Source organism: Chinchilla lanigera, unplaced genomic scaffold (genome assembly GCF_000276665.1).
Source record: "Chinchilla lanigera isolate Chin_1 unplaced genomic scaffold, ChiLan1.0 scaffold00022, whole genome shotgun sequence".
Taxonomy (NCBI): domain Eukaryota; kingdom Metazoa; phylum Chordata; class Mammalia; order Rodentia; family Chinchillidae; genus Chinchilla; species Chinchilla lanigera.
In genome coordinates, this window is record NW_004955423.1 from 26,781,483 (window position 1) to 26,790,722 (window position 9,240).

The following is a 9,240-nucleotide window of genomic DNA, read 5'->3' on the forward strand; positions in this document are numbered from 1 at the left end:
CCAGTGGGCTTTTGTGTCCCTGTAGGATTCCCTAGCTAGTACCCAGAAGGGGACTGAGACCCCTGTGACGCACTCCTGACCAGGCTCAGGAGCAGTGCCCTGCTGCCCACTGGGCACAGATACACGGGCTCACTACTCACTACCTCACTACAGGTACCGGACTCACTACCTTCCACCGGCACAGGGCTCTCTCTGCACGTAATGAATTCTTCAGATCAGCCGCTTCTGGGATCGCCGTGGGCAGACTGCAGGGAGGGAGAACACAGGAGCCGGCCATGACGACCACGGCCTCCCCACCCCGCTGACCCGAGCTTGTCCCCCACAGAGCAAATGGATGGAAGCGATGGATTCTCCAGGTGCCCGGTGAACTCGGGTTTGGTGTCGCTAGTAGCAAATGTTTATGGAATATTTACTCGGTAACACCAGCCTCCTCTAGCAAATTCCAAGGTGATTTTACAAAAACTCTTCCTCCCAACAGTTGTGGAAGATAAGTTTTATTCTCATCTTACAGGTTGGAAGACTAAGGTTTAGAAATGTGTGCAAAATTATTCAATTTGTAAATAGTAGAATCAAGACAGAAGACGCAAATCCCTGACTCCAAATCCCAAATTTCTACAAGATGCCACACTGTTGTTTGGGCCAGGAAACATTTTTACTTTATTCTTATGTCTTCCACGGCATCTGGAACAATAAGGACTTGACATGTTTGTGGAATGAATAAAATTCCATGTACACGCTTTAGCTACGTTGGACTCGTTCATTCGTCTACTTGATCCTTCCCGTTCTTAGCAGATGCGGGTGCTCGAAGCTGCTCCGTGGCCTGCCACTGTCACAAGGTCAAGAGCCAAGAGTGTGGGACACAGCCGGCCACCTCTGAGGGCTGCTCCGTGTGGCATGCCTGGCTCCTTGTGGTGCTGGACATACCCTCAGCGTAAGAAGTCAGCTGTGGAGAGCTCGGGATGCAGCCTGCACCAGGTGAGTGACAGACACGGAGCCTGGGTCTGCTTAGGTCACCTCTGCTTCCACTGTCTACTGTCCTTTACAGTGGGGAAAACTGAGGACCCACGGAATGTTTTATTAACACATAATTGCTCCTTTTGTGAGGTACGATGTGATGATCGGATGCTTGTGTTTATACCTATTCATCATACGTTGATAGTGATCATGTCAGGACAGTTACTACTGCGTCACTGAAGTGTGCATCTCTGTGTTGTGGTTGGCTGTCTGATCTATGCAGTGCATTGCTGTTAGCTCTGCTCACCCCCGTGCGAGAGGAACACACAGGTCAGCGGATGTCACACCAGGCTGGTGTCCCTCCCCACACTTCCGTCAGCTAGGGAGTCTCACGTGCCCGGCACCACCACGTGGCAGGGACTGCGGTAACCCGGCAACCTCAGCAGGCTCCCTCTGTCCCTCCCACTAAGAAGACCTCTGTGGTGGGCAGACACCACAGCGGCTCCCGGAGACCCCTCTGCAGATGAGGACCTGGGGGACAGGTTGGCTTGCAGGCTGCTGGGTCACTGGGCTGACAAGTGGCTGGGCCGAGGCTCAAACGCACTGAGAGGCCCAGCCTGCCCGCCACACCCAGCTTCTGCATTCTACTGACAAAACCAGAGCCGCCAGCGACCCCCAGCCGCGCACCGACTCAGCCTAAGTGTGGCGGTGTTGCCCCCTAACCAAGCGAGTGCGCTTTAGTGCAGTGCTGCCGCCGTCCAGGAGCCCACCACTCTGTGACCCCTCCTGCTGACCCCAGGCAGGGTTGGGACTTCCTCGGTGAAGGTGCAGAGGGTCCACAGTTAGGGCTGCTGTCACAGTGTCTCAGCCACGTCACAGGAGGCTGGTGGAGGCCATTCGGGAGTGATGGCTGCATCCCGTGGTGCCCCCACCCTCCTCGGCCCACACGAGGCCCGTGGCGCCCCCACCCCCGCGGCCCACACGAGGCCCTGCAGGCTCAAGGGCTTAGGGCGGCATCTGGCCCCATTCAGAGACGGCAGCCAGGGTGCCTGGGTCTTGGTTTCCTCACCCAGCCAGCCCTTCTCTGCCCCCTCTGTGTAGCACAGACGCTATGGTCGACACCTGCAAGGCCTGGGGCCACCAGCAGTTTCTCAGGCCTCATCGATGGAGACCGAGCTTGGCTGGGGAGTTGGGCGCTTGGCCGAGAGCTGCCTGGGGCAGGTGGGGGTGCCCAGCTCCCCACCCTTTCCACTCTCCTTCCTGCCCGACGGCTGTGCTCTAATCACCTCCCTGTTCGCTCTGCGAGTCACTGGGGACCCTTCTCCTCGTTCTTCTGAGCTGAGGAGCATTTTCTCCTTTGGCAAATGAGACTTCACCATTTTTTCACAGAACAGCAGAAAGAGGACTTCTCCAAGGACTTAGGACTTCACTGGACACAGTGCGTTGTTACCTTTGGGCAGGATGGCCATCGTGCACAGCACTTCGTCCTCAGATCCCATGTACTCCTATGCAACCGTGACAGACCCAGGGGCAGATGCCAAGGGGAGCTGAGCCACTTCTTTAGCAAGAAGATTTTATCAGAAAAAAAAAGAAAGGAGGAAAATCAGTATTCCACTGTTAGTTTGGGGAAAGCGCTAAAGCTATTTAGGTCATTGAAGAGTGCTGGCTACAAATAAAAGCCCGCATCTCCCATCTTGAGTAGCAAAGCTGCTGCTGAGCTTACATCTCTCTGCGGGAGAGGCACAGAAGTTTTCAGACATGGAGGACGAGGAAAGTTCCAGATCTCGAAACAGAATATCCTGATTGGAAACTATAATAAAATTTTTCTAATAACATGTATTCTGGGTTGGGCTTTTTCAAGGAGAAAATGATGCTCTAATAACAGACGACGACGATGATGATGATGATTGCAATGAGAACAGAATCAGAGAGCGAGTTGTTCAGCGGGTACATTGCCAGCCTCAGGCAGCTGGAGTCCCTTGGTTAGATAAGTCGAGGGGTGACTGTACCCCTCATTCTTACTTTTTCCTCCATCGTTCCTTACAAGCGTTCATGGAGCCACTCATGACGTCGCCCGAGGGAGGACGTGAGCCCCGACGCCTGGCTCTGTGGCAGTCCAGCCTCGCGGCACACGCCTCCCTTTGCCAGCGGAGGGACGGGGCTGCCTCCAGGCTGGGTCCTCAGGCGTAGAGCTGCCGTGGACGCCCTGAGGAGAGTCTGGGTGTGGACACCCAGGTTCAAACTCCTCGGGGTGCACACCGAGGCGCACAGCCGCGGGGCTGCGTGGGAGCTGCCTGCTGAGCAGCGGCTGGCGGCCCTGCGGGGCGGCTCCGGCTGCGGGCCTGAGGACCGGCCGTGAGCGCCGGTGAGCCTCGCTCACCCTGTGTGTCTCCCTCGGTGAGCTGTCTGCTCAGCTCCTGGCCCTTTTTGAAATTGGGCTTTTCATTTTCTTGCTGCTGAGTTGTAAGAGCTCTCAGCGTATTTTGGACGACAGTCTTTTATCAGATGTGTCTTTTGCAAATATTTTCTCAACCGGCGACTTGTCGGTTTCACGAAGGACTTTCCCTGGTGATGGCTGTGCTTCCTGTAGTTTTACAGGCTTCTTGAGTTTTCCGATACCGCGCTGGGAAGCGATTCCACAGCCTTTTCTTTCTCCCGCGCGTTCTGTGTGTGGCAGAGTTCACTTTCCCGAGTCGTCGAGCCACAGGAAGCTTCATTGGCCTTTTACACCCAGAGGACCGCGCTGTAGGCTGTTATTTTGCACCAGTGACGCCTGAAGACACGTCCCCCAAATCCCTGAGCCCATACATTATAAGCAGCCCCCTGTAATGGAGCGTTTAAACTGATTCACAGCTTTGCTTTCACCCTAGCAATGAAACAAAACTAAACAACAAAATAAAGCCTATCCAAGGGGCACAAGACCTGTCAGGTACACTACCCGATTTAGAAAGTAGTAATTGGATTATTAGGGAAATAACTGTCGAACACTTAGGACAGCATGCTAACCCAAGGTCTTTGCCGCTGAGCCGGGGACCCATCTCCACTCGACCTCCAAGTCTGAATTATTTTCCCCCGGTCTTCTGTCTCTGTGTGGCTTCTGTCTCTGGGTTTCAGATGCTCGTAGCAATTTTCACTCTCTTTACCAAGGCCAGCACGGCGGCCTCTGCTGTACGACCTCAGAGTCGCGGCTTTGCTGCCCACGCCCAGGACTTATGTCCGCACGCTGTGTTCCTAGCTGGGTACGGTCTCGTTCTCGCAGGAATCACCGCAAAGCAGCGGAGTGGAGTGGACGCCACCCCTGGTGGTGGCCGTTCGGAGCTTCCGCTTCCTTTCCTGCGACACGGGGGAGGTCCTGGCTCCCACCCGAGGTGGTTAGGAGGTGTGCAGCTGCGTTCCTGCAGGGGCAAGGGCCCAACACGAAGAAGGGAAGATGCTGACGGCCACAGGTGGCGGCACTGGGTTTTCCTCTGTGTGGGTTTCTCTTCCGCAGGGTGGGTATTATCAATAGTATCACATTGTACGGTCTCAGTTAACGTCATTGTTTTTCAAGTTACCTTGTAAGCCGGGTGTGGTGGCGTATGCCTGTGATTCCAACACTTAGGAGGCTGAGGCAGGAGGAGCCAACACTTCAACACCAGCCTGAACTACATAGTGAGACTGGTCTCAGGAGGGAAAAAAAGGGACCTGAGTCCTGGAGTCCTCAGAGTCCCTGAGCCTCGGAGCCCGGCTGGCCTCTGGGTGCTGGGGGAGGGGAGTGCCTTCTGCAGGCGGGAGGGGCTGGGCGGGGCTCTGCCATGACCGTCTCAGCCGGAAGTAAGTGAATATAGGGCCCCAGGGAACCCTGGGTGGGGCTGAGGCAGGCTTCCCGCCGTGCCTCCTGTCTCTTCTATCTGCACACTCCCTGGAAGGACCAGGGGAGCACAGAAAGAAGGAGGGGGAGAACCCGCATCGTCCAAGGCCTCAGTGCCCAGAGACCTGCTGTGGAGTTCTCTGCCTTCGTTAGTATGTGCATGCGTAGGTGCGCATGTGTTCAAAAGAGACAGAGAGACAGAGGCAGAGACAGAGAGACATAGACAGAGAGGCAGACAGAGACAGACAGAGACAGACAGGGACAGAGAGATAGAGAGAGACAGAGACAGAGACACAGAGGGAGAGGCAGAGGCAGGGAGGTGGGGCTCTCTTCTTTGCAGTCCTTGCCCTTCCTACTGACCAATAGATGTGAGATTTTCTGCGTGTCCAGCAGAGATCCCTCGATCTCAGGGAAGCAGAGCTGGCTCTGGGTTGGTGGAGTCCGTGAGAGGAAGCACTTTCCAGGCGATTCTGAGTCCTTGTGCAGAAGCGGAAAGACTTTTTGGTATGGCTGAGCCCCTTTGAGCCTCCAAGGGGTTCTCACTTCCTCATAGGCGGCCATGTCAGGAGCCTGGAAAAGGGACGACATTTCTGTCGGTCCGTGCTCACAGCGTGGGTTTCTGCATGATCATTTATTGTTGTTGATTCACGCCACACACACAGAGGGCCTAACCTCTGCCCTCAAAGCCCTACGCTCAGGCCCACAGGCCGAGTTGCCGGCAGGGCGAAGTCAGAGCCTCCCCCAGGCTCCACCTGGCTGGGGTGTCGGGGTGAGGCGGGTGCGTCTGAAGATCCGGGAGCAGGCAGGCTCCGCTGCCCCCGAGGCTGCTCGCGTCTGCCCGGCACGTGCCATCATACCCGATCACCCTCCTGTGTGTGCAAACGCTGCGTCACACGGGGAGGGCGCAGACCTGGCCCACGATTGTCCTTCTTCTCCTCAGCTGGCTCCCTGGACCACAAGAACCAGGTGGGAAGGAGGCCCCATGCTGCGGACCGTGCGGACTCCATGCCTGGCCTGGGGCGAGGGCAGAGCTTAGAGGAAGGGGCAGGAGAGCGCCAGACTTCCCGCCCAGAGCTGCCTCGGGAGTTTCCTTCTCACTACTACACCTCTAGCTTCACCAGCCCTCCGGCGCGTGACGAGAGAGAAGGTGTGCAGGGCAGGGTGGGGCAAGGAGAGGGCACCACGGAAGTGAGAGAGGCGGCAGGAGGCAGCCGGGCAGCAGCTCACAGTCCGAGGCCCATGCCCCAGTCTGCCATCCGGGGAGCCCTGGAGCCGTCCCGTTGGCACAACTCTCAGTCCTGGCTCCCGGCCAGCCCGTGTCTCTGAACTTGTGGTGTGCTCACAGCCGGGAGCCTGCTCTGCTTCCGGGGCAGCAGAGCAACTGTTCATGGGAATCACAAAGAGCCTGGGGGGTGATTTACACCTTTCGTTACGGTTCCAGGTGAGGCTACCAAAGACAACAGTTATTAGTAACACAGGTGATCCTGAGCCACGCAGGGGAGGCGGGGAACCAGCAAGAGCATCGCTTCCCGGGCCTGGCGCACAGAGAAAGGCAGGCGAGGCCCATAGTCAGGAGGCCGTGGCCACAGGGGTGGCACAGCTGGGGAGACCTGGAAACCTGCGGCCTCTTTAGTGAAGAGAATACGTTAACCAAGCTCTGGGGGAGGCGAGGATGGAAGCCCCTTGGGAAGTGAGTTTCCCGGGAAACTAAATTTTTTTTAAGACAGGGTCTCACTGTGTAGCCTGGGCTGGCCTTGAACTTGCAATCCCCTGGCCTCAGCTTTCTGAGATCTGAGATAACAGGCGTGTGCCACCATGCCCAGCACACTTAGCTTTACTGGCTAAATTTTAAAGCCCGACCTGGTCTCCCCAGCAAGTACTTCCTGCTCTAGCTGACTGGGATGGCAGCTCTCAAGCGAACTGGCCACAAGACAATCCTGCTGGCTTCTGGTCCACCTAGGCCCGGCATGCTGGCCCAGATTTGCTTTTCTTTTTTGGATGCAGAAGGCAACAGATATAATTTACATACCACAAAATGGACCAGTTCAGGGGCTTCTGGTGTGCTGATAAGGCTCTGCAACCATCACATAACCACCTGTCATGGTCCCTGTCTAGATGTCCCCAAAGCCTCGTGCACTCAGAGGCAGGCCTTTTAGAAGGTGGTAGGACCATGAGCGTTTACAGCTGACTTCCCGCTAGGAGGCAAGGCCTGGTCTGAAGAGGCCAGTCACGGGGATGTGGCCTGCAAGGGTCCATCTCCCTCCCTGGCTCCTCCCTGCTGTCTCAGATTCCTGGCCACCGTGAGGTGAGCAGCCTTTTTCCACCAGACCCTTCCACTGCACCTTCCTGCCTTGGAGCAGCCAACCATGGACTGAACCCTCTAGTAACTCCTCCTTTAAGTCTGAGAGTTAGATATTGTGTCCCAGTGACAAAGAAAGTAACTAAGACACTGTTACTTCTAGAAAATGTTGATCACCCACAAAATGGAATTGCCTATCCCAGCTATTTCATACAAATGGAATCTTATACCAGGTGACCTGTTGTGTCCGGCTTCTTTCATTTATTAGTATAAGGTGGCTAATTCATGCTGTAGTGAGCCTCAGTTCTGTATATGGCTGAGTAGTATTCCACTGTAGGAATGAGTCCTGTCATTTGGGAACACTCTTGGGCTATTGGGAATTATGCTTCTATCAGTATTCATGCACACGTTTTTGTATGAACGTGTACTTTGAATTCTCTTGGGCATTTACCTAGAAGTAGAATTTCTGGACCATATGGTAGCTCTGTGTTATCTGTGGTAACATTAAAGTGTTTTCCACAGGATAGCTCATTGTGGTTTTGGTTTGCATTTCCCTAGTAACTAGTGATACTGAGCATTTTTATGTATTCATTGGCCATTTGCCTATCCTATATGGAGAACTGTCTATTCTAAACTGTGTCTATTTTTAAAAAGAAGTTTGTCTTCCAAGTATTGAGTTGTAAGAATCCTTTATTAGTAACACAGGTGATCCTGAGCCACGCGGATCACCTTGGATTGCAAGCAACACCTTGTTTGCAAGCCAAACATCTTGGATTGCAAGCACTTTATTCTGTGAGCATTCCACAAGATAAGCAAACATTTTAAATAAATTTTAACTTGATGAACAAGCAATGTCTTGCAATATGAGTGGTCCATGATGCTGAATGAAATGCCACATGATCATAACCGAGCCAATGGTTCCTCTCTCTCTCTCTCTTTCTCTCTCAGTGTCTCTTTCTGAGGGATTGGGGTGATCATCTAACAGCAAGAGGTTATGAAGCAGGAGAAAAAGGCAGAGGAACCTCCCACTTCTAATGAGATTAGGGAGACATGTGAAATGTGGGAAACAGTGCAAAAGTTTATAGACAAGCCTCCACTGAATACAACTGTAGCAGTGCAAGCGATGGACCTGTTTAATAACAGTGCAGTGTCACATATCCACATTCTCAAAAGGAGGCAAAAGCGTCGTTGGGTAGGTTCCGTGTTAAAGTTGCACAAAAAGAAAAAGGCTCCAATGAGCGAGTCAACAGCAGTGATTCCATTAGTGATGGCGAAAGCCGTTCTACACAGTGACCCTCCTCTCTCTTGTCTCCCTCACACCAGCCACGAAGGTTTTCAAAGGCAAGCGCAGATTAATTTGGTCATTTTCTTTATATTTTGTGTTTTATTAGTTTGTATTATGTTGCAAGATTGTGTTCATTTGGGTTGTGGAATGAATCATCTGAGTTTCCATTATTTCTTATGGGGAAGTTTGCTTTGATTACCAAATGCTTTGGATTATAAATGTGTTTGAATTGAATTATGTCCTCAAACTAAAGTTCTACTGTACTTTGAATACTATATCCTTATAAGATGATTTGCAGATATTTTCTCCCATTCTATGCATTATCCTTTTATTACTTGATAGTGTTCTTTGATATACAAAAACTTTTAATTTCACAAACTCCAATGATCTATTTTTTCTTTCATTGTTTGTGTTTCCAGTGTTATATTTCAGAAACTGCTGTCTGCAAATCTACACTTCACTTTATTCTGAGATTTTAATAGTTTTAGCACTGCTACTTTGGTCTTTGATTTATTTTGAGTTAACTTTTATATATGATATGAGGTAAAGCAGCAAATTCATTCTTTTCATTTGGACATCCAGTTTCCTCAGCGTTATTTGTTCAAAAGACGGTTCCTTCTCCATTGAGCTGTCTTGCCACCCTTGTAAAAGATCAGTCGACCACAGTTGTGTGGATTTATTTCTGGACTCAGTTCTGCTCCCTGGGCCCATATGTCGAGCTCTGTATTGGTGCCACATTCCTTCTTTGTGGCACTGGAGATTGAACCCAGGGTCTTTGCACTGAGTGACGTTCCCCACCCCTTTTTAAATTTTTTACTTTTGAGACAAGGTCTCGCCAAGTTGCCCAATCAG